Genomic DNA, 4,786 nt, shown 5'->3' on the forward strand with positions numbered 1-4,786 from the left:
CCCAAGTTGTAGGACACAGTCCAGAAGAGTCCCCGCAAGAATGGTCCATTTCCCATCTCGTGAATCTGGTACTTTCTCCTACCTGTCATAGAGAGGTGCCTATGAGGGCATCCCTGCAGACCAGCTCTCTGTCCCCTAACCAAGGTGTCTCTTGGTGACCCATTCTAGAGTGAGATTGGCCCTACACCGTAGGATGTGAAAAGTCATGCCAGCAGAAATAGCCACTCTGACCTGCACCGGGCACCCAACCCTGCCCCTCCCCTGGACTATCACCCAGTGAAATAATGTTTAGGCAGCTCAGCCACAGTCAAGGTTGCAAACTGGTATCCAGGGATTTGTGGGCAGGCGTGTGCTACTTTGGGACTCTGACCTCCAGGACCTGTCTCCATCTCCATCTTTTTACATGTCTCCGAGACCCCAGGGTCATTTATGATGTTCAGGGACAGGCTCAGAATGCCAGATGACCAGTCCTGCGGGCTCCCTGGATGAGGCCTGAAATAGGTCAGGGGGAATTCTGTCACATGTCTCTCCAGAGTCCTCCTAGGAAATCCTCATTCATTTTGTTTGCACTGAAGACTCTAAGAAGCAAAAGCCCAATTAAGTATTTTGGTTTATTTTCAGCGGTAAAGTGCCTGAACATCCATTCTTCTACATAGCTGATTGATGAGGGAACAGAAGGCTGGCTGAGGACAAAGCAAAAGCCGACACCTTGCAACCTCCCCTCCCCCCCCACTCCTGGGTGGGACATAGGTGACCTTCTTCAGGAATCTCCCACCCATCCTAATGTTAATACCTTGCTAGAGGGCAAAAGGACCTTGGCAATGGCAAAGCCTCTGGTGTCTGGTACCTTGGAAGTCCTCTTTAGCATAGGAAACTTATACTGAAACCTCCCTTTTCCTTACTTTCCCCACCCCCATGGTACATAACCTGCCACCCCTCACAACCCAGGGCAGCAGCTCTTTCTGCCCACGGGAGATGTCTCAAGAATTCTTTCTTGAGACTTGAGACTTTCTTGAGACTCCGGACCTCACCGCACTGAACCTCACCTATGTTCTAGAACTTCATCATTTGGCACACAACGTGGGGCTGTGAGTCTTTACATTTGGACTCTGAGCTTCGGTGCAAAATTGGTGAGTACTTTCTCTCCTTTTCTTTAGTCTCATTTCAGGGGCTTTTCAAGGAGTGTGGTCTTTCTGGAACACTTTCATGTCGATTGCACAGGCTGCAATCCTCTAGCCTGTGGCTACTCTATGGGGAGGAGAATGTCTTTCTTTTGGCTGGAAGTTAGTATCCTATTTGGAATGGTAGTAAGACCCAGAAACTTGATGCCCTCTCTTTTTTTCCTGTTCTTATATAAAGTTTTGTTTCCCTTGGGCACAAAATAGCCACCTAAGTCACCAGGATGATTGCCAATCTTAAAAACTGCCATGTGAGGTTTCCTCCTGATGGATCTAATGTGATCCCCTCCACATCCCTGGTCTAGCCACTTCTGGCTGCGGGACCTCCACTGGGAGCTGGTCGAAACCAGTACCCGATTGAATTAAAACACAACCGGGGACCATTTTCTAGGGAAGTTGGCTGTAAGAACCACATGTGTTGGAATGTCGCATACACCATGATAGATTTGTCTTTTACTGTTTCTTATCAGTGTCTTCTACAAACTACTTCAAGCTACGAAATTGGGTATTTTCCCCTCGCCAAACTTTTCTAGTATTTCCATGGGTTAAAATGGCAAAACAGTCTGCAATCTTCAGGACAGACGATGGTGTGGCATAGCACAGTATTTTGGTCCATTCACCAGGCACCCATCAGCAGCCTAGGATGCGACGGGGAAGGGAAGGTGCGCTGGCACCCCTCCAGGACCTTTTACAGAAGGAATGACTTCCTGGGGAAGGCAGGATCATGATCAATAGCAATGTCTTGTTGAGGGACACCTCCGGTCGCATTTGACACAAGGGAACCTCTGACATACCCTGCGTGGGACGCCACCCAGGCATCAGGGGGATTTGGTAATGGACCTTCTTTACGTTTCTGGGAGCATGGCCTCAGTAGGCTTCTTCAGTTCTCAAGGACTCTACCTTGGGGTGCCTTTTAACCCACTGGAAATAATTTGGATTACAAAACTTAGGAAAGGACTGAGCTCCTTTAACTGCATGGCCTCAGTGGGATCTATCAGCTAGATCTCCTTTGTAGGAAACAGGGCAAATGGACCTAGGATACATTCATTGCTCATACCTAGGCCTTCATTGCTCTACAACAGGACCCCGACCTAACGGCCTTTTGCAGAATGTGTTTGCCTGAATGAGTCAGCCAGCAAATTCCCTCCTGACATACTGGATGATAATTATGTAAATAAGCTGTTGGGTCCATGGTCAAAGGAGCGAGACTGATACAAATCGAAGGTCAAGCAAAGCTGTATTTCATGCCAAGCATCGAGAATCAAACCAACCGGTCCGGGCTGTCTCTTATAAGAGAGAGAGACCCCACCCTGCCTCACAGACTAACTTTTATAGAGCAAAGGCCATGTGGTTGGGCCTGGCCACACACAGGTGGCCAATGAGATTGCAACACACAGAGAAAGCTGCACAGTCCTGCTAGGTCACACATAAGTGACCAATTGAATTACAATTCACCCCATAGTAGCTACTTGAACTAGCCTATCACCTTAGTCAGAACTGGCGCCCAAAAGGCAGGGCCCACACTCCTTGGTAGCTAGGGAGACAGTATGTACGCTTTACTGATTGGATGTCTCCACCTGACCTGACCCTTGTATTTGGGCTTTGTTACCTTGGACTGGTTTCCCGGACTTGTTTTTAAGTAAGTTCCCCTGGGGGGCAGGGGGGCAGGGTCAGTTTAAGTTTTACTGCATAAACAACAAAATGGCTGTTCAACCTGGATGGGGCCGCTCGGCTGAATAGGCCCTTACAAAGCCTTCTCCTAGTAAACCCAGGTTGCTGGAGGTTACACAGGCCATCCCTAGTGAAGGGGACTCTAACTTTATCTCTCTCTGTTCCTTATAATAGATGTGGGGGCTTCTCCCTCCCTCATTTCCCATGTTAAAGGCTATAACTGCAGCCAGCTGGGGTGAGTCTAACTCGAGACAGAGACTGTAAGGAATATTCCCAAGCAGCTGCCAAGACTCTCTTGGGGAAATTCCCTGTTTTCTCTGGCTAGACCTGGACTGCCTGACCCCTCCCCCTTGTTGGCGGGAAAGCATGGCGTCTGCTCCTCTGCTGGAGCTGGTGAGCTCTAAAACCGGGAATCCTTTCTCTGCCTTCTGGCAGCACTTTGTTCTTCTGTTTCCCCTTCTCGTGTTTCTGCACCAACGAGGGTGTGGCCTGCATGACTGGCCTCTGGACCATGCACCAAGGCTCCTTCTCTTCTTCATTTTCAAGGAGCAAGAAGAGTACCCCCTGGACCTAACACCCCCCACTCCAGATTTCCCCACCTGTGTCTCAGGTAATCACTGAAAATGGGGTGGCCCCAGGTGGAACATAAATCAGCATTTAAATTAAGTTTGTTGGTTTAATTAAGATAGACATGTCTTTGAAAGTACAGCAGTAAATGTGAAGCTTTTATTCTATCAAGGTTTACTGAAGATCAAATAACCTTTTGTTACCTCTGTTGCAATTTCTTAGCAAAAAGATGACTAAACTGATGGTTAATTGTCTCAAAGTTTTCATGGGTAATTGTTAATACAGCTTTCAAACTCTTTGGCAACCTGAAAGTTTATAAAGTTTTGCTTGGATGATAAATGGAATTAAATTTGTTGGACATCTAGGTCTTTTCAAATAGGATAAAAGGCTAAGTCATTAATTACTGGATGTAGGTTTGTGCTTTTGACTTCTTACAGCAAAGAAAATAAGAATATTTAAATCTGTTGGTAAACATGTTTTGTGCTTAACTGATTCATAAATTTGCCATCTAAAGAATTCTGTTGTAACAGTTCATAATTGGTTAATACTTAACTGACTAGAGATTAAGGTGTTTGTAAGAATACAAAATTCTGCTAAGGGTAACAAGACTGGTGGAAATAAGGGAGACAGGTCTGTTTGTGGAAAAGTAGGAGATATGTAAAAAGATAAGGAATGGGAATGCATTTTGTTAAAGATAAAAGGTAATTTAGTTTTAAATGAGATGGTTGTTTGGAAAGAAATGGCTTGGGACAAAATCTAAATGTAAAAGAAAGTAGGTTTGTGAAGGGAAATCTTCAGAAAAAGAGTTAGGTATGGTTTTTAAGATTGAAATGAATGGGTTTTAAAGGTACATTGGTTTAAAACTGAAATTCTCTCTGTTCAAAAAGACAAAGTTATCTTAAATGAATTGATCTGCTGTTAAGAAAATGTAAACAGTTGTTTACTCTTTGCCTGTCCAGAAAAACCATTTCCCACATTTTGCCTGTATCAGGCCTTTAACATCCCTAATTATATTTAGGCATGTGCTTTAAAATTTTATAAGATTTTAGCAAATGTTGACAAGATTTAAATTGTAAATGAAATCTCTAACTCATTATGCTTCTCCTTGGTATGCTAAGTTACTCAGGAAGTACGGCTAAATAAATGATAAACCTTGGGTTACATTTGGGTAAATGCTGTAACTATTCTAGAGATTCTATGGATTTCCTAAAGTTTCAATGTTTTGATAGATCATCACTTGATATTGTAATTATTGAAGCGTTATGTGTCAATGGGTCGCAGAATAACTTGAGTTTCCTTGTCTGCAGTATCATAGTGAACTCTTGAGTCAGATCATTAATAATGTCCGTTTCTGAGTTTTTTGTCATTTA

The sequence above is a fragment of the Lutra lutra genome, chromosome 6, assembly GCF_902655055.1.
Source record: "Lutra lutra chromosome 6, mLutLut1.2, whole genome shotgun sequence".
Classification (NCBI taxonomy): domain Eukaryota; kingdom Metazoa; phylum Chordata; class Mammalia; order Carnivora; family Mustelidae; genus Lutra; species Lutra lutra.